The 21,273-nt window shown below is 42.2% G+C and overlaps 1 protein-coding gene across 6 annotated transcripts in view; it reads right to left on the reverse strand.

Annotated features, from left to right (window-relative positions):
* Positions 1-21,273, reverse strand: part of WASF1 (WASP family member 1) — a 77,684-nt gene that overhangs the window by 32,448 nt on the left and 23,963 nt on the right. The gene's annotated exons all lie outside the window — the stretch shown is intronic.

A 21,273-nucleotide genomic window follows, 5' to 3' on the forward strand; every position in this document is an offset into this window, starting at 1 on the left:
TTTACTATTCATTCATTGTTTGTGAAGCTGGGAGTGCTTATATTTTATAGTTCTACTAGTTGTGCCAGATGTATAAATCAATTTTTCCAAATTTGGATTTCTCTAATTGCCTGCACTATGGCATCTTAACTAATTATGCGGTATGACAGAAGATGTAATCCAAAACTTCTGGAATGATCTAAGCTGAGAAATGTAAAAGTATTCTACAAACGTGTTAAAAATGATGGTGAAAGTGAGTACTTGATTTTAAGGGAATATAAAACAGGATGTAGCAAATACATAGTCATCTGAAAAATAAAGTTTTTCAGAACTTTTGAGTTCTACTTGTCAGGATATAGTAAAAAATATCTGGTCCTTATCAGATACAATCTCACATGAACAACAACACATAACATATTATAAACATGTCATCATTTATTTTACAAAAAAAAAAAAAGCCAATATAGTACATCAAGGTACACATGGTACATCACTCAGTTGTGAAAGGGCAGGAGTGAAACTTAAGTTTCATAATTAACATCTATTTATTTTGAATGAGTTTAAATCTCCAGGTTCATTGAATTCCATCATAGGATAGTAAAGGAAATAAATCATAGTCTAACAGAACTATTATGAATTTATTTTTAAAATTATGAAAAGAGGTAAAGTAGCAGATAATCTGAGGAATGTTTTCCTTCATTCTGGGGAACAAAAATTTAATCAATCTGACACCAACATCTGAGCAAATTCTAGAGCAAATCCTAAAAAGATTGACCTTATAAACATTGTTTTAAAAAACTTTTTTCTCCCAGGACCACTTTCCTTTTTTAAAAATTCCAGAGGACCCCAAAAGAACGGTTTGCATTGGTTATATTTATCAACATTTATCATATTAAAATTTAAAATTGACACATTGCTACTGCTTGTCAAAATTGTTTAATGGAATTTTAATACTATATAACTATTATTTTTCAATATAGGCTGGCAAATAATTTAGATTTTGCAGATGGTTGTGATGGTCTTGAACTACCCTGGTATCTTATACACTTTAAAAAAAACACTCTTATAAACATGCAATATTTACCAGAGGTCACCATAGATTTGAAAAGAGCAAGTGTTGCTAGATTAACATTTTTGTTTATGTAACTTCCTAAGTAAAGAGAGGCAGTGCAATGCAAAGGTTAAAATGATGAACTACTACCTGAGAAATAAGATTCAAGTTTATCCTCAACCATGGAAATGGAAACTTTCAGCCAATTAATCTCTCAGACCAGCATATCTGAGAAATAAGATTCAAGTTTATCCTCAACCATGGAAATGGAAACTTTCAGCCAATTAATCTCTCAGACCAGCATATCTCATTGAGTATTATTTTGGGGATAAAAAAGGGAGATCATGGAATAGTAATTAACTGCAAACTGAATATGGACTAGCATAAAAAGGCAGGTACAATTTTAGGTGGTATCAACACAAATATAATTTTCAAATCCTTCCCATTTTATTCTGTTTTGGTAAGTCTATTATGGAGCACTATAGTTTAAGAGGATCAGTACGGTGCTCCGGAAGGCCCACTTGCCCACCCACCGTCCTTACCTATTTGAGCTCTTTGGGGCTTCCATGCACGCAGCATATGGCACCTAGGAGACGCTCCACCGAGCAGCTGGAGCGTCGCAGAGGCATTGCGGAGCATCATAGACAGTAAGTACGCATACATGCACTGCGTGCGCATGCACTGCGTGCGCATGCACTGCATGCGTTCATGTGGTGGACGTCGGGCCCCGTTGCACCGTACCGGTTGCACTGGGATCCGGAACCCACCACTGAAAAGGATTCAGTCAAGGAAAGTGAGGATGGACAGGGTACAAGAAACTAAATGCTATGAAGAGAGACTGAATGTTTAGCATTGAGAGGAGAAAAATTGAGGGAGAATGAAATAACATCCTTCAAATAATTGAAAATATATCATGCTGAAGGTTAAGAGCTGTTTTTCATTATTCCCCTTTGTAAAACATGAAATAGTGGATTTAGCTATCATGGAGACAAATTCCAGCTGGAAAAAAGAAAACCTTTTCAACATGAAAGAAATTGGCAATAAAACTACCTACCGGTATCTAGAGAAATGGTAGGCTTCTCTTCATTGAAACAAATGGAAGCTAGAAATGCTTTAATTTGGATTTCTGCACAGAGCAGTGCTTTGGACTTAATAGTTTAAATGACATGTTTTACATGTAAGGTTCTAAATTACTAACAATATATAGCAATAAATAAAAAAGTGAAAAATACAGAAAATATTTTTTCCATTGTATGGTTGCTCAGAGATAGCAAAGAATATATTGGGGAAAAATGATAAATCAGTGGCAGAAAACCTGCTGTAAAAACAAACATTTTAGATTTATCATACAATACAATACAATAGCAGAGTTGGAAGGGACCTTGGAGGTCTTCTAGTTCAACCCCCTGCCTAGGCAGGAAACCCTATACTGTTTCAGACAAATGGCTATCCAACATCTTCTTAAAGACTTCCAGTGTTGGGGCATTCACAATTTCTGGAAGCAAGCTGTTCCACTGATTAATTGTTCTAACTGTCAGGAAATTTCTCCTCAGTTCTAAGTTGCTTCTCTCCTTGATTAGTTTCCACCCATTGCTTCTTGTTCTACCCTCAGGTGCCTTGGAAAATAGTTTGACTCCCTCTTCTTTGTGGCAACCTCTGAGATATTGGAACACTGCTATCATGTCTCCCCTAGTCCTTCTTTCTATTAAAGTAGGCATACTCAGTTCCTGCAACCGTTCTTCATATGTTTTAGTCTCCAGTCCCCTAATCATCTTTGTTGCTCTTCTCTGCACTCTTTCTAGAGTCTCCACATCTTTTCTACATCGTGGCGACCAAAACTGAATGCAGTATTCCAGGTGTGGCCTTACCAAGGCATTATAAAGTAGTATTAACACTTCACGTGATCTTGATTCTATCTCTCTGTTGATGCAGCCTAGAACTGTGTTGGCTTTTTTGGCAGCTGCTGCACACTGCTGGCTCATATTTAAATGGTTGTCCACTAGGACTCCAAGATCCCTTTCACAGTTACTACTGTTGAGCAAGGAACCACCTATACTGTACCTGTGCATTTCGTTTTTGTTGCCTAAATGTAGAACCTTACTCGTTTCACCATTGAATTTCATTTTATTAGATAGTGCCCAAAGTTCACGTTTGTCAAGATCCTTCTGTATCTTTAGCCTATCTTCTGGAGTGTTAGCTATTCCTGCCAGCTTGGTGTCATCTGCAAATTTGATGAGTTCCCCATTTATTCCCTCATCCAAATCATTGATGAAGATGTTGAAGAGTACTGGGCCCAAAACAGAGCCTTGGGGTACTCCACTGCATACTTCCCTCCACAAAGATGCAGTTCCATTGAGGACTACACGTTGAGTGCGGTTGGTCAGCCAGTTATGAATCCATCTGGTGGTGATGCTGTCTAACCCACATTCTTCTACTTTATCTAGTAGTAGGTTATGGTCTACCTTATCAAATGCCTTACTGAAGTCCAAGTAAACTATATCGACGGCATTCCTCTGGTCCACTAATTTTGTCACATTATCAAAGAATGCAATAAGATTAGTCTGGCCTGATCTGTTTTTGACAAACCCATATTGGCTTTTAGCTATTATTTTCTTTGCTTCTAGGTGTTCGCTAATTCGTTGCTTGATTATCTTTTCCAGAATCTTTCTTGGTTTTATCGCTTAACTTCTCCATTGAAAATTATCAGATAACACACAATGTTAAATGTAGACAGCAAGTCATCATGATTATTTGCAAATACGCTAACACTAACTCTAATGCTTGCATGAAAAGTTCCTGAATGGTAATAAGAGATTAAGTTCTCATCTCTACTAACAAATTAAGAATTTGAAATCAGGCTGCAGTTGATTTGCTGGTCTTTTAATAAAAGTTTGTGGCATTATATCACACACACACACACACACACAAACACACACATGTTTGTCTGTATGTGACACTTCTATACTAGAGAAATGAAAAATAAGCATTTTAACAGCAATTTTGGAGGGATTTAAATACTTTGACACTGAATGTTTGACATCTAATTTAAGTACAGATAATGTTTAATAATTAAATATGAAGAAGGAAAATATAATCCTATCTATAAGTAACATTTCTATTCTCTGGACTGTGAATATAGCAACTCATTGGACATCATGCTATCATTATTTTGGCCTCATCCAGCCCATCACAACATCCAGATATCCTAGAACCTCAGCCTCTCCTAATAAAAATTACACAATACTTTGCATCACCTGATAATTGCACCTATAGTGCCTGCAGACATTAAATAGCACTGAGGATGAAATAAGATCTTTTTAAAAATTCATTCACTAATATTAATTATCAATTGTCCCTGCCAGTAGTACTGGAAGTACTATAGAAAAGTGACCTAAACTTTAATTCTCAGAGGCAATCTGTGATATGATTGCCTCTGGTCAATGGTCAATGATATCAAAAACAGCTGAGAGGTCAAGTAAATGTAGTAGAACTGCATTTCCATTATTCTTCTCCCAAGTAATGTCACAGCAAAGGACTGAATAAAGAGATTGACGGTATTGTTTTAGGCTGAAAAGCAGATCTCTACCTATGTGGAAATAGGTCTAGAAAAGCTGTACTACCACCACAATTTTCAATATCTTCTCCAAACTGGGCTATGAGTCACTGGTTTCTGAGCAGAGAGCAACATTTTTCAGGAAGGATTATATGACCATCAAAGAGTTGAATTTCATAAATTATTCAATATCTTCAACATTCGATTGGGGAAACCAAAACTATTTACTATTTGCCTGGAACCCTCTTTTTTCCACTCCAATATTGACTTGAAAAACTAATGCAAATTGTAGGTGCATGACTTGCAAAGCCAACACAGCACACAAGATTGATCGAAGAGGATGTGAAAGTTTTATGTCTGTAATTTACCAGAACAGGTATATTTGATACGGAATATGTCTGCAGTAACATACATACATACGTTCTCAGAATATAAATGTAATTTTTAAAAAGTCTACAATCTCCTGTTTCAAAACACCTTCCTTTTTAATTTCAAAACAATTTCATACTGCAATCTTAAATTATATTTACAATGTTCATTTCAAATGTATTCTAAAATTGATATTTTATTTAAGCAACTATAAAAACACAGCAAAATACATTACAATTCATTAATCACAGAGCTGACTATTTATTAAACTTTACAAGCATCACCAATCCTTATGATGCTATAAAATATGCTGGCCATTGTACAAACGAAGTAGAATTCAAAATAATTCCTTTTTTTTTAACAAGAATGCTACTTTTCTAAAGGCTGCAGTGAGGAAACGAGTGATGATTAGAACTTCTTTTAAAACTTGAAAGAAATCCACAGAATAATGATTTCTTTGGTGACTCATAAATCTGTTTGTATGCCCCTGACTACTGTTTGGATAAGGCCCTGTAGTTTTCTTGGCAACTTTTTCGGAAGCAGTTTGTCCTTGCCTGTTTCCTAGGACTAAGAGTGAATGATTGGCTCAAAGTCATCTAACTGGCTTTATGTTTAAAGATGGACTGGAACTCACAATCTCTGGTTTCTAAGCCTGGTGTCTTTATCTACTACACTACACTGGTTTCCAATTCCAAAATGCATGCTACCATATATGCAGAATGAATGGCTATGTTCAAAATAAATAACTAAATGAGGGAAAATAAGACTGCAAAGCTCATGGCATTAGCCTATTGTGGCATTTAAATGGAAAACTAGACGCTAATGAAAGAATACGTTGCATCAAATACTTAAAATAGAATGAGTGATATCACAAAGGTATTGTACTTTTTCCGATTATTCCAAGAATGATTCATAATTAATGCTACTTCAGACTTATTTAATAAATCAATATAAAATTGTATAATTTACTATATTAAAGATTTTCAGCCAATTTTCCCCTTTCTTATTTATACAAAGCCAGAAGTGGTTAATCTCTCATTATATCACAAGAAAGCAGCTGCTCTGAAATTAGAATTATATTTCTTTATTCCTGCTTCCCCAATAGTTAATTTAATAAGCCAAATATTTTTAAATCTGACAACTAGAACATTTTTATGCAATGAATGTGAATTATAAAATATTGATAGTTATGTGTACCATCATCTTGTATTATTTTCCAATGAAAGCTTATATGCCTTTAAAAAGCATTAAGTGGCTCCATATAGCATCTGTTATTACCACACACAAAAAATCAGAAAATGTTTAGATTTTCTTGTTTTAGTTGTAGTATTGTGGTAAAGATAGCTAGTATGTAGAATAATTTGATAGCTATTTTGCTTACCATCATAAGCAAATATGTGCCTGCATATTTTCCAAGAAAAAACATCTGAAGATGATTTTATGCACCCAAATAAACAAAGAATAGTGATGGTTGACATTTTTAATTTAAAGAAAATCAAGAGTGACAGAATTGCTGCTGTTTTTTACAATGCTGTCATCTGTTATTTTATTTCATGTACAAATTGTAAAAGCCTGTTATACCAGTAACTGAATAAAGCATGGATATTGTATTATTCCTCAGCAAGTTGGGAGTATTTGGGATGAATCCACCCACATATCCATCTGGGTGAGAACTAAATATTCTTAAGTAAGCAAAGAATGTTAAGGAGAGACAGATATATTTTTAAAGAACTGCTCATTCGTTTTGGTGTGTAACTTTTGTTTATAATATTAACATCATTATCATAATCATAGATAAGAAATAGCATCAAGGCATTTTTTTTCCAAAATAATCCAAAATATGTTAAAACACTTAAGGTCTCAGCTGTAATCTCATACACATTGAAATTGAAATGAGAACTATTAAACTCAGCATAGAGGGGCATACATTTGCAAAGAAAAATATTTTAAATGTATCTAATATGTAAAATAAAACTAATTTCATTTCAACATGTTATAATAGCCATATCTATTAATAAATAAGCAAACCTATTATATAAATTAAATATATAAACATTTTTCACTGAATTAAATGTCTTGATTTAAATCAGTATTATTTTGTGTACTTTTGAAACAAAGCTACAATAACCCTATACTTTTCTATTATTATTTTTAAAATTTATGCCAGATTTTTTCCCATAGTGGTTCCTTCCAGATGGATTAAATGGAAACTTGATTTAAACTTCTTTTTGGGACTCTGAATACATTTATAAACCAAAATGAAATTAAAGACTTCATGCTCCCTATAGAACTCAGTAAGGGATGGGACAGAAGGAAGAAAAAAAATCCTTCACAATTTGAGAATATAAAGATGCTACTATTTATGCACTGTGGGTTTTTGAGGGGTGGGTGGGATGATTTTAAAATCCTGGGAAACCTTTGCCACAATTTTAAAACTACTTCAAGCTTACAGTATTGACCGTATAACATGAGTGCAACTCAACAGCTATACAGTCAACAGCATCTCTTCAGTGATAACTATTTTAGCACTTCCACATAGCAAATTGCATTTGGAGAGTCAATGGAACAGAGGACCTTGGTGGAAACCACTGTAGTTAGAACAAATATCTAACACCCCTCCTTTGTTCTTGGATGGAACAATCTTACTAGTTATGTAGTCACGCAGGTAGGCGGGCATTTGGGTAGTTATGCCTGAGCTGCGCAGTTCAGTAGGAGGGGTTCCCTTGGACAGGTCGGACGGACTTGTTTGCTCCGCAGCTCTGCTTGGTGGAAGCTCCTGGAACCTTTCACAGGCCATGGCTGGAGCTTCTAGAGCCGGTTCGTTTGGAGCTCGCTGCGGGCCTGCAACAAAACCAGATAAGTTTCCCGGTACCTTCAGACTTGAGCTGGCCGTGGAAGGAGTGAGTGAGTGCTCCATTTGGGTAGAGCTTTGGCTAATTCATGCTGGAGTTACCTCTGGTTGTCTAAGAGTGGAGTTGGAGAGGCGGCCACGGAGATGGTCAATATGCCTTCTCCAATTCCTATCATCCTCGAGTTCTAGGAGGTAAGAGCGAGGGCTGGTGATGCCTATCACTGTGGCAGGAATCCACAGAGTTCCCCCGGCATAGTTGTGGGGGTATACCGAATCCCCTACACTAAAAGTCCAAATCTTGCTTGTAGAGTCTGGGGGCTATGAGGCAGAATAATTGGGGTGTAGCCAGTCTATGTGGGACCTTAGCCAGTGACCCATGAGGTGCTTCTCCCTGTAGTGGCACTGGATGTGATGTGCTGAATTAGCAAATAGTGGTCAACCCGTGTTTGCCAATCTCTCGGGCCCATCCTAGAGAGGGCCTCTTTTGCAGATCTTACCATTCTTTCCACCTGACCATTGGAGGCTGGATGGAATGGCACGACCAGGGCATTCCTGATTCCCTGAGTTGCTAGGAAGGTCTCAAATTGCATGGACGTGAATTGGAGCCCATTGTCCGAGACCAAGACATCGGGCAGGCCGTGCGTGGAGTAAAGTCTCCGTAGCACCTTGATGACTGCTTCTGCCATAGTGGAGGTCATCAGGACTACCTCTAACCATTTAGAATAGGATCCACAACTACGAGAAATATCTGGCCGTGAACTGGGCCAGCAAAGTCAATGTGCACCCTAGATCATGGTGCTTGAGGTCGCTCCCACTCCTTAGCGGGCACCTCTGGGGGAGCTGGTCTGGAGTCTTGGCACGGTGTGCAGGTTGCCACCCATTCTTTGATCTCCCTGTCCATGTTAGGCCACCACACGTAACTCCTGGCCAAAGACTTCATCCTGACAATTCCAGGATGCCCTACATGTAAAGCCTCTAATACTGCAATGCGCAGTTTGGGTGGAACAACAACTTGGTCCCCCCACAGTAGACAGCTATTTACAACCGATAACTAATCGCGTTTAGCAAAGTACATTTTAAATTCAGACCCAACAGGCCCCTTGGGCCACCCACCCCACATCCAGTTCAAAATTTGCTTGATGGTGGAGTCCTTCGCAGAGTGACGGGCAACGTCAGTGGACGAGACAGTCCCAGTCCCCAGGCAGTCAATGAGGAGGACTGGCATCTCGGGGGGAGGGTCAGCAAGAAGTTCAGGCAGCGGGCAGCGGCTGAGAGCATCAGCGTGCCCCAAAGTGGAGCCTGGTCGGTGGATGAGACGGTAGGAGTAGGCACCTAGGAAGATGGTCCATCAGGTCATGCGGGGTGATAATGACACTGGGATAGGTTGGTCCCCAGCCAGTAAGCCCAACAACGGCTTGTGGTCCGTAACCAGTTTGAAGTCCCGGCCATATAGGTACTCATGGAACCTCTTTACTCTGGCCACTGCAGCCAAAGCCTTACGGTCCAGCTGGCTGTAGTTCCTCTGCAGCGGACAAGGTCCTGGAGTAAAATGCAATAGGGGCTTCAGTTTCATTGGGCATGTGGTGGCTGAGGACGGCGCCAATGCCAAACAGGGAAGGCTCACAGGTCAGCACCAACGGCAGCATCTGGCTGTACTGTACCAGGAAGGAATCTGCCGACAGGAGTCATTTTACTGCGGCAAATGCGGCTGCCTCGGCTTTGCCCCAGGACCACTTCACGTTCTTAGCCAGAAGACGATGTAAGGGCTCAGCAAAGGTGGCTTTCTGTTTAAGAAAGACGCTGTAGAAATTAAGGAGCCTGAGGAACACCTGCAGCTCGGTTTGATTGTGAGGTGTGGGGACGTTCTAAATTGCTTTGATTTTTTGTGTGGTCAGGTGAATCCCAGAGCCATCAATTAGGTACCCTAAGAATTCAACCCTTGGCACATTAATTTGGCATTTCTCTTTTTTGAGATGGAGGCCTTTGTCTCTAATTCGAGCCAAAACTGTTCGTGCACGTTTTAAAAGTTGCGCCTCGTTTGCAGCAGATACCAAGATGTCGTAAAAATAGGGGGCGACTCCTGGAATCCCCTGCAAAAGCCATTCCATGATGCTTTGGAACAGTCCAATGGCAATACTAACGACGAATTGCAGGCAGTGACATTTGAATGCATCCCTGTGCATCACAATGGTTTGGGCCTCCCTCCGTCCTTGAACTCCTTAAAGATGGCTTCAGCGCCGTTGTCTTTCAAGGCGTTGATACCAGTCACCTCTAGGCCCAGGGTTTGGAACTAATCTAGCCCTAGGAGGCTCTGCAGGTTGCCGCTGACCACTGTCACTGGGAATTTCCCGCTGAACTGCTTGAACTTCACCTGGAAGGCACCTTGGCCCACGATGGGGACCCAGTTTCCCTGGTAATCGCGGAGGCGGATGTCAGGGGTGCGAAGATGCTACTTCCTTAGGCTAGGATAGACTGCTTTAGGGTAGACCACGGCATGATGGTCAGTGATGACCCGGTGTCGATCTCCATCTCTCATGGAGAGTCCTCGATGAGGACTGTGACCTTCAGCTTTTGTGGCCACTTGGCTTCGTCCAAGGTGATCTGCAGAGTGAGGTTAGATTTAGCAAGTAACGTCCTCTGTAGGTTAATGTCCCTCACGCCGCAAATTATGCGGTCCAGAATCAGCTCGTCCAGGTCTTGGAATTCGCAGTATGCTGTGACCTTGCGGAGCACCGCAACGTAATTGTTAATTGACTCACCCTCCTTCTGGTTCCTGATGTTAAGCTCATGCCGGCAAAGGTGCTTGGACGGCTTGGGTGCATAGTGGGTCCTCAGCATCTGCTGAAGCATGGACCAGGCGACTGATTGTAGCGGTGTCAGCTCAGAAAGGTATTTCGCCATCTCGAACACTTCCCAGCCACAGTATCTAAGGAGCATGTTCTTTCTGCGACCTTCAGGAAGGTCCATGAGGTCGTTTGCCTCGAGGAAGCAGTCAAATCATAGCATGTATAAGTCCCAGTGTTCAGTGACTAGGTCATACGGAGTTGATGGGGTGTGCATGGCCATTTTGTGTTCAAAAGGCGTTTTGAGTTTGCCGCTCAAAAATGGCTGCTCGAAGCCGCGCTGAGCTCTGGGCTGGATGTACTTGCTGGATTGCTACGCTCTTTTCGGTTTGCCTAGTTGCCTTCCAATCCCACCCTCTCGCCAGTGTTGGATTGGGTAATGGATAGGCACACACAGGTTTAACGGTAACAACAGCTCTTTATTAAGTATAACAAGTGAGAACAATCCAGTGAAGATTGAGGCTGACAGCAACCCTTTTATAGGGAGCTGTCAGACCCTTCGACCAATAGGATTAAACCTCTGTTCCCGCCAGAACAGAGGACCTTGGTGGAAACCACTGTAGTTAGAGCAAGTATCTAACAATCATCATGTGCCTATTGCCTATTTGTTGAAATAATAAGTATTTGGATTTCTTGGAATACAGGCAGCCAGTTTTGTTATATGTACTAGTAGTTGTGTTCTATGGACTTCGGGGATCAATACTGAGCTATTCTGCAGATGTTTCACTTATGCTTTTACAGTATATATTAACTTTCTTATGATATAAACTACTGGGAGTCACTTACATCAAGAAGAAAAAGAAGAAACAAAACCACAGCAATGGCTAAGTCACATCTGTACTATCCAACTAAGCTAGTGCTTATTTATTTATCAGTAGCTGGTGGTGAAAAATAACAAAAGTAAAGCAAAGTTGGGTCTCTATGAGAAAATTTTCAACCCACCTGCCTCAATGATCTAAGCAGAATATTCTAAAGCCACTACAGCTTTACCAGAAAAACTTAGTTTCTTTTCAGAATCTATATTGAGTATAGATTTACATGTTTAATTAATAAAGTATTTAATTAATAGATAATTAATACTTAAAGTTCAAAACAGCAATTACATAGTAATTAAAATGCAGCAATGTGTATTTATCAAACAATTAAATGCACTAATACCTCAATTCTATCTTTAGCTATTCATCAAAAGCCAAATAAATAAAGGGAGACAACACAAACATAGCAAGGCAACATTAAAAATAAAAATATGTTTTTCTGTCTGGATGGTCTTCTGTAATGAGCCAAAGGACAGAAAGGGGGAGTAGTGAGCTCCCTCCCATATTTTGGCATACCAGGGGTTGTAACAAAAATACATACCTAGTTCCCTGGCTCAGCTGATAAGGAGGAGAGCCTGTGGCTTAGTGGCTAAGACTCCTGCCTAATATGTAATACAGCCCAGGTTCAAATCCCAGTAGGGGTATGGCTAGCTGATGAGAGCTAAATAGCTTGAAATAGATCTATACTAGTCTCCCTTTATTTATTTATCAGCACAAATACAACACAAACATAGCAAAGGCAACATTAAAAATAAAAATATGGTTTTCTCCCTGGATGGTATTCTGTAATGAGCCGAAGGACAGAAAGGGGGAGTAGTGAGCTCCCTCCCATATTTGGGCATACCAGGGGTTGTAACACAAATACACCCTAGTTCCCTGGCTCAGCTGATAAGGAGGAGAGCCTGTGGCTTAGTGGTTAAGACTCCTGCCTAATATGTAATACAGCCCAGGTTCAAATCCCAGTAAGGGTATGGCTAGCTGATGAGAGCTAAATAGTTTGAAATAGATCTATACTAGTCTCCCTTTATTTATTTATCAGCACAAATACAACACAAACATAGCAAAGGCAACATTAAAAATAAAAATATGTTTTTCTGTCTGGATGGTCTTCTGTAATGAGCCGAAGGACAGAAAAGGGGAGTAGTGAGCTCCCTCCCATATTTGGGCATACCAGGGGTTGTAACACAACTACATACCTATTTCCCTGGCTCAGCTGATAAGGAGAGCCCGTGGCTTAGTGGCTAACAAATCTGCCTAATATCTAACACAGCCCAGATTCAAATACCAGTAAGGGTATGGCTAGCTGATGAGAGCTAAATAGCTTGAAATAGATCTATACTAGTCTCCCTTTATTTATTTATCAGCACAAATACAACAAACACATACACACACACACACACACACACACACACACAGTAGGTAGGTAGGTAGAGAGAATAGGTAGGTAGGTAGGTAGGTAGGTAGGTAGGTAGAGGGATAGAGAGAAATAGAGATAGAGAGAAATACAGTAGATAGCTAGGTGTTTCTGCTGGCACAGCACTTGATCAATGTAATTCTCATAAATCAGTTAAAGAGCTTTCCAAAAGGAAAAAAAAAGTTTTTGCACTTTGCAAACCTCCCCGAAATGGCCCAGTTTTCATGAAAATGGGCCCATTTCCCCCCCCAAAAGGCATGAAGAGCCTGGGGGGGGGCTTGCAGAGTGCTCCGGGGGGGGCAAAAAACGAGCAAAAAATGGCCCATTTTTCGTCAAAAAAATTGCATGCTTAGCCTTATGGAGACTTATAGAGTGCTGCTGGGGGGCAAAAAACGGCCCCTTTTTTGCTCATTTCTGCCCTCCCCAGCCCCCAGCTCTCTGAAAGCCTCCATAAGGGTATGCACGGCCATTTTGGTGAATGGGGTGAGGTTTCAGGGAGCAAAAAATACTGCATTCGGTGTATAAGACGCACCCAGATTTTCAGCCTCTTTTTAGAGGAAAAAAGGTGCATCTTATACTCCGAAAAATATAGTAATCTCATTTTGCTTCCAAACCATTCCACTTTCTAGGATTAGGAGACACTGGAGATAGGTAATTTGACATATTTAAATTACTGTTAATTTATGAGAAACAGATTTTGATTAAATAAATAAACAAAGAACAAACAAGAGAGCTTTTTTAAAAAATCAATAAATTGTGAGGAATTTTAGAAATGTTCTAAAATTGCACAATATATAACAAGAATGCCCTGTGCTAAATGCAGATTACATAATAAATCTGTTCTCCTGTGTAAAAACTGGATTACTAAATTAATCCAAGATAGCTACATGCCAAATTAAACTAAAATAAGAGCAGAGATTTGTGACATAGATCAAAAGATTTAAACTTTTTTTTCATGTCTGTGTAAAATAAATCTGGGCCATGAAATTGTAAGCTCATACTGAAATATGGTCTTGCATTTGCAAATAACAAATATAAAACAAGCAAAAACAGCAAGTTTAAATCTTCTATCTAAACTCAAAATCCATTGCAGGAAATTCATAATGCAGTGGAGTTGAGTTCCAGCATAGATATCTGCTATTAGATGTTGCTTCTTTTTTTCATGTGTGTGTTCATGATATACCTGACTGGTTGTATAACATCTGTGATTATTATTTTTTAGAATGTGACAAGTGTTAAACAGTATACTTCAACTATTTCCCTCCTGTAATTAAATTTCCCCGCAGTAATACTGCAGCTAAGAAATCAAGAAGCTGTTGTCAAACATGCATATGTTGTCACATTTAGATTTTTTACAATTAAAGCATTAGATGGCATTAGCTCTTATGGTTATATCCCTTTCATAATCATTCAATTGTCATTTCTAAATACTGTAAACTATGTATATGTGTGAGTGTGTGTGTGTGTATGTATACGTATGTGTGTGTATGTGTGTGTGTATGTGTGTGTGTGTGTGTGTGTGTGTGTGTAAAATTCCACAATTTATGAAAATACAAGATCCATAATAATGGATGCAGTGATACACCACTTCCTAACAGAATTTTTCTTGTTCAGGACTTTAGCCATTTAGAAACAAGAATCTTGTAGTATTGTTTGAGGCTTGCAAAAGAATTGGAATGAAAGAAGAAAGCAATACCTTTTTTCTCTTCTATACTATCTTGAAATCTCCTATGTACTATTAAAGTGTTCATGTTTCTCGGCTAGCTTTTATCTTTAAATGTTTAGAGTAGAACAGGGAACTGGCTAGAAAATGAAGAAAGAATGTTTGCCACTTCTAGTTTTTTTTCTTACCTGAAACTGCCCTTTACATACTGTATACAGACATGATTTAAAAAAAAACCATAATATAGATGCACCTAACTTCTCATGTCACATTCCTCTTAAGCAGATTAAAACGTTCCTCAATAATAGCAAGCCATCAGACAGCACCTTCCTCCTGCTTTTTCAAACATGTTATGCTAAAATAAATGGATAGTCTGGGGCCACCAAGGAGAATCCTGTGTTGGAGCCAAAGCTCTGGATGCTGTTACTGGTGTGAATATTGGAACGACCCAGTCACTTCTGTTCCAGGTTCAGTCTGGACTCACCACCTTGCCCTGGGCACATGCATATACCCTTATTATGGACAGTGCTTTCATCTGCCTTTGGATCATGTGAGCTAACAAGCATAAATCTTTGCTTGGTATCCAAATACTTCAGTTAATATAGGACTTGCAATGTGAAGATAGGCTGCCAAGCTCCAATCACCAGAGTTCTTTTTTCCCCCCTGGAATTTACTCAGGGCTGGAATTCACCTGGAATCAAGGGTAGTACTTGGCTCAATATAACATAACTCAATATTTTATTCTGTCATGAACACTAGTCCCTGAATTATATACGAAATGTTTTGCAGTCAAGCCATTCTACATTAATTAATGACAGAGATCTCTCTACTAAGAAGCAGAGAAGACAAGATTCAGCAGTCACTTTAATCCAGGTTTTTAGATGCTTTGGAAAACTTTGATTTAACACATATATGCCATATATATATTGGGGGGCAATCAACTGTAGATCCGAGTAATTTTTTAAAAGCAGCAAATAAGAAACATTAGGATTTACTTTAAAAGGGGTGTTGGTCTTACCTGAGACGCCCTTTCTCATGACGAGTGGCCACCTGTCGGAGTAGCGTGTTAGGGTAAGTCCCTGATCAAGCCTCCTCTGCAGGAAGTCCAATATCTGCAAAATGGATGCCCTAAGTGGGTCAACAGTCTGGTTGGAACACCATAGAGCAAAAGTACGCCACATAGCGTCATAAATGCACTTAGTAGAGCTTCTGCGTGATGCCTGAATGGTAGCAATGACGTTGAGGGAGATGTTATCGGCTGTTAAGGCTTGCCGCTCAATCGCCATGTGGTTAATTGCAGCCACTGGAGGTCGGGATGACAAACTGACCCTTGGTGTAGAGACAGGAGAGACCGTGGGATGTGCCATGGGGTGGAGATTGACAGAGTCACTAGGTCAGCATACCAAGGCCAGTGTGGCCAATTCGGCACTAGCAGCAACAGTTCTGCTTCCTGCTCCAGTATTTTTTGAATTAACCTCTGAATGAGGGGAAGGGGAGGAAATGCGTACAGGAGACCCCTGGGCCACTGGCATCTGAGAGTGTCTACTCCTTCTGCCATGGGGTCCATGAACCTCGAGTAATACCTGGGTACCTGGTTGTTGTCTGCCGCCGTGAACAGGTCTAGAACTGGGAGGCTGAACCGTACTGTCAGGCGATGGAAGAAGTTCAGATGGATGCTCCACTCCATCTCCTCTATCGTTGTCCAGCTCAGCCAGTCTGCTTGGACATTGGAGACCCCTGAGATGTATTCTGCCCTGAGAGATGACAGGTGAGATTCCGCCCACTGGCACAACAGGTTGGACTCCTGCATCAGGGACCAGGAACGAGTTCCCCCCTGTTTGTTTATGTGTGCCTTGGTCGGGCCTGAACTCTGTGGTGGAAGTGTCTGAGGGTGAGACGAACCGCCTGCAATTCTAGCCAATTTATGCTGTTTTGGCTCTCTTTGAAGGACCACTGACCCTGAGCCACTAGGTCCTGCAAGTGTGCCCCCACATCCTGTCAGACTTGCATCCGTCGTAAGTGTCTGACGGCACGGCTCTCTGAACAAGGTCCCTTGCAAAATCGCTGGGGACTGCCACCATTTGAGAGAGTGTAATACCTGTCTGGGAAGGGGAACCCTGAGAGGAGAGCTGCCCCTGTCGGCCTTTTGATGTGGAAGCATGAACCATTGAAGGCTCCTGCTGTGAAACCTGGCCCATGGAACAATCCCGAAGCAGGATACCATCTTGCCCAAGACTTGGGAGAGAAGAAGGGATGCCTTGCGTAGATGTAGCACCTTCCTGACAAGTTCCCTCAGACTGAGAGTGCAGTCATTGTATAGGAACACCCTCTCTGCCATGGTGTCTATCAGGACCCCAAGGTGCAGAAGGCGAGTGCTGGGAATGAGGTGACTCTTTTTGAGATTCATCCCGAACCCGTGAGGTGTGAATTGTGAGGGCGAGATCTCTTTCTGCCTGAATCGGAGACCTGGACAACAAGAGGATGTCATCCAGGTAACAGAGAATCCGAACTGGGGATGACCTGATGTGGGCAGCCAGTGCTGTCAGTACTTTTGTGAATACCCTGGGGGCAGAGGATAGACCAAATGGAAGAGCTCGGTACTGGAAGTGCCTCCCCTCATAGGAGAAACAGAGATATTTTCGGTAGTCTGTGAAGATGGGGATATGAAGGTAAGCTTCAGTCAAGTCTACTGATTTGAGGAAGTCGCCTTTCCTGACCGCCTGGAGGATGGTGTGCAGAGAATGCATTTTGAACCGCCGATAGACAAAGTGGCGGTTCAATGTTTTTAGATTAAAATTGCTCTCCATCCCCCGGAATTCTTCAATACCACAAACAGGCAGGAATAAAAACCCCGCCCTTCCATCCGGTTGGATGGCCCGGATCTCCAACAGTGCTGAATGGCCTTTCCATCAGTGCCCTCTTGCAAGGACACCAAGAGACCGGGTATGGCACAAAGTGTTCCTGGGGGATGGAGAGGAATTCTAGTATAAGACCAACTTTGACAGCTTTGAGTACCCAATTGTCTGTTGTGGTCTCCTGCCAGCAGTGGGCAAAGAACGCCAGGCGGCCTCTGATTGGAAAAGAGTCCAGATAGCCATTTCCTACGTGAAAAATGGCGGTTGCCTCCTCCACGGTAAGATTTCTTGGAAGGAAAATGCTGTGTGTTTCTATTGGACCTGCCCTGGTGAGATCCTTGTCTGGGAGTGTACGATTGGCGTTGAAGATGGGGGAAGGAAGGTCCCCCATCCACCGGTCGAAAGGGCGACCTCCTATAGAAGGGAGCAGGCCGACTGTCCTGTTTCTTGTAGATGGATGAAAGGACCTTGCGCTTGTCTTTAGATTCCATGAGGTACGGGTCTAAGGGAGTACCAAATAATTGGGTGCCACTGAATGGGGAGGTGCCACTTGGTATGGACATCCGCCTGCCATGGCTTGAGCCAAAGGAGACGCCTGGCCGTGACCGAAGAGGCCATGGCTTTAGAAGCGAATCTAGCAGCATTAAGGGAAGAATCAGCTGCAAATTCAACCACTGCCCTGATCTTGTTGAGATCCCTATGTGATCTAGTATCAGTAGGAGCGATGCGCTCCTGAAGCTGTTCAATCCAAACCAGGGCCGCCCTGGAGAAAAAGGAAGTGGCCGTAGAGGCCCAAACAGCCCAGGCCCCAGCCTGATAGTTTTTGACTAAGGTTTGATCTGACCTTTTCTTCTCAGGCTTGAGAACCTCCTCAGGGGCTCCAGAGACCACAGTAAGTGAAGACAGGGCTGCAACCAGTCCCCTGGGAGAGTCTCGAAGAACTTGGTGAGGTCTGGTGCAATGTTATAGAGATGTTTGTCAAAGTTGGTTGGCTGTGGGCCCGTGCCTGGAGACTCCCACTGCTTCTGGATGACGTTCAGGAATATCTTGGGAATAGGGATCACCTCTTTTTCCACCATGGGTTCAGTGAATGGGGTACTGGGACCCTCAGTTGAAGCCGGTTCTGCCGGTTTATCCTGTGAAGTAGAAGCTGAAGCAGAAGATGGTAAGTTAGCAGCTTTAATGGCCTTAAGTAAAAGGGACTTGAAACGATCAGTTTTGAATAATCCGGTAAAGGCAGGGGTATCTGGGGTGACCACCTCATCATCAGACAGGTCTGAGTCCCGCAGGTTATCTTGTTCCCCACCAATTGAGGCATGAGAAGTAAAGGCAGAGGGATCAGGTTGCTGAGCCGCAGCAGAAGATTTATGTTTATGGCCATGTGATGGAGCAGGTTGAGGTTGCTGTTGTAGGCCAGCAGCCATGACCTGTTTAATAGTTTCAGCAATGATGGTTGCCACATCAGCAGGAGAGGTGTACATAGTGTGGTGGTGGTGGTGGGCAAAACCATGTGTAACAGGGAAGGAAGCCTGTTCAAAGGTGCGCTCCCTATTGAGAGGGACATCAAAGAAATTGCCTCTATTGTCAGGTTCCATCGAAGACAAGGACTTCGAAGAAGACAATTCCCCTTCTGAATAGGCCGGGGGGGGGGAGTCAGGGCCCATGGGAGGCAAGACAGGTGGAGCTGGGACGCCACTTGGTGATCCTCGGAGGGAGGGAGAGACGGCTGGGCAGTTAGACTATGTTGTTGTTTTGGGGCCCTCTGAAATTCTTTCTCAAGGGCCTTCTGCCACCAGGCGATCTGCAGAATGGCCACCGGACTCGCCCGGAACTGCTGCACGCGAAACGGCCAGTCACACGTCCCTCCGAGTGCCCAGAATCAAGGAGCGCCACGGGGAAACAGCTGTGGAGCCGTAGCTCGAGAGCTGGCTCATCTGATTGCAAGGCAGGCTCCCTGAGCGAACTCGTGACCGCATGCAATCAGATGCTGAGAAGAGGTAGCCAGAGATCAGTTTCGAATTTCCCTCTTTGTAGAATAAAGGATTATTTAAGGAACCAATTTAAAAGAACCACAATTTTTTTGGAAAAATTCACCAATTAAAAATATAATTAAATAATTTGGAGGAGAGATCAATTCTCACAGCCAGTCCAGGTTGGGCTGAGTCTGAAACTGGGGAGGAGCCACAAGGGCCCAATGACATCATAAGTGTAGACTCAGTCCGATTGGTTAATGGACAGAGCATACCCAGTCTGGCTGCTGTCTCTACGATAACAGGAAAACCCATGGTCTCTTAGAATCTGAATTGTGGTAAGAATATCCCTTTCCACCTGCTGACGGGATGATGCCTGAATTAACAGGTCGTCTATGTAACACTGGATTCAGATTGGAAAGATTCGGAGACATGCAGCCAGGGCTGCCAAAATTTTGGTGAATGTCCTTGGGGCTGACGCAAGGCCGAATGGAAGGGCTACGTATTGAAAATGTCGGCTGTTGTAATAATCTCAGAAACTGTCTGTGATCGAGATGTATAGGGATATAGAGGTAAGCCTCCATCAGGTCCACTGATGTCTACCTACTCCAAATCTCTACCCTTATCCAATACTAATCCAGGGGAAGACTTAAATTTAATCATCAAAACGTCGATAACTCAGAGCCCTGAGTTTGAATCTATGTCCTGCAAGCTGAAACTAAATTGAAAGACTGAGAACCGTTACCAGGGAGGCATGTCTTCAGTTCAATTCAGTTAAGTCAAAGAGCTAGCAGGCTAGAATAACCCATCCTGGACTCTCCGTCGATACCATGAATGACCAATTTCACTTCCGGTTCCGGCGGCTACGGCGACGGGCAAGGACTTTGCCCGCTCCCGCTCTTCGGTGGGCTTCCCCTGCCTTCGGGGGGGCACAGGACGCCCCGAAGAGGCGCCCTGCCGAAGGAGCGGCTCGCGGAAGGCTCTGGCACCGGCGGCGGCTGGTGGGAGCTCTTCCGCTTTGCTCCAGGCACCGGGGAGCAGTTTTGGAGGACGCGCCTGCGTCTCGCCCCATGCCGATCGGAGAACGCAAAACTGAAGGAAGCAGCGGCGGTGTGGTGAGATGCTTCCTCTCTTCATCCCCTTACTTTTGAATTGACAGACTTTTCAGTAATTTTAAAAGTTAACCTTTCGGACTTACTCTTGGAGGAGCGGCTAGAGGGGAGGGGGATTCCCCCCCCTTGGACAAGCGGCTTGTTAAAATTCTGCTCTCGCCCCCAGGGGAAGGAGGAGGGGGGAGAGACAACTAGTGATGCCTCACCCCAGCAAAAGTGTTTTTCATGGGACTTAGTTCCAGAAATTATTGATGACCTGAGAACTTTTTGAACTTTTAAAATTTTTCCTATGCCTCTGAGCCCAAAGCTGGCAGGGCAAGATGGCACACTTCCGTTGTCTTCATGAACTGTGAAACCTGACTTCACCTTTAAAATTCAGGCTTCCGGTCTTTGTCTCCGTGTCACCCAGAGGAATCTCTTGTGGATTGTTATTTCCTGAACTCTTTGGAGAAAAAACTTTCATCTATTGCTAGAGTAACTAAAGAAACTCCCACCTGTTTGGATCCTCTGCCTTCTGGACTCATCTGCCTGCTCTACTTCTCCAGCTGCCCAGTTTCTACACTGACTGATCTCTTTGTTTTATAAACCATGTCTCCAAAAAGACCACCCCCGGGAAAACCTGGCTTTGCTACTTCTGCACTGACATCTGCAACATCCAGACCTGCCACACAGTCAAAGATTACAGAACTGATGCAACCTAAGAGTACAGAGATGGATTTGCAACAAATGCTCCAGCAACTTATACAGGGCCAGGAAGAAATTAAGAAACAATTAAAAGAAATGAAGGAAGAAATTAAA

This window comes from Natrix helvetica (genome assembly GCF_964273705.1).
Source record: "Natrix helvetica genome assembly, chromosome: 2".
Classification (NCBI taxonomy): domain Eukaryota; kingdom Metazoa; phylum Chordata; class Lepidosauria; order Squamata; family Natricidae; genus Natrix; species Natrix helvetica.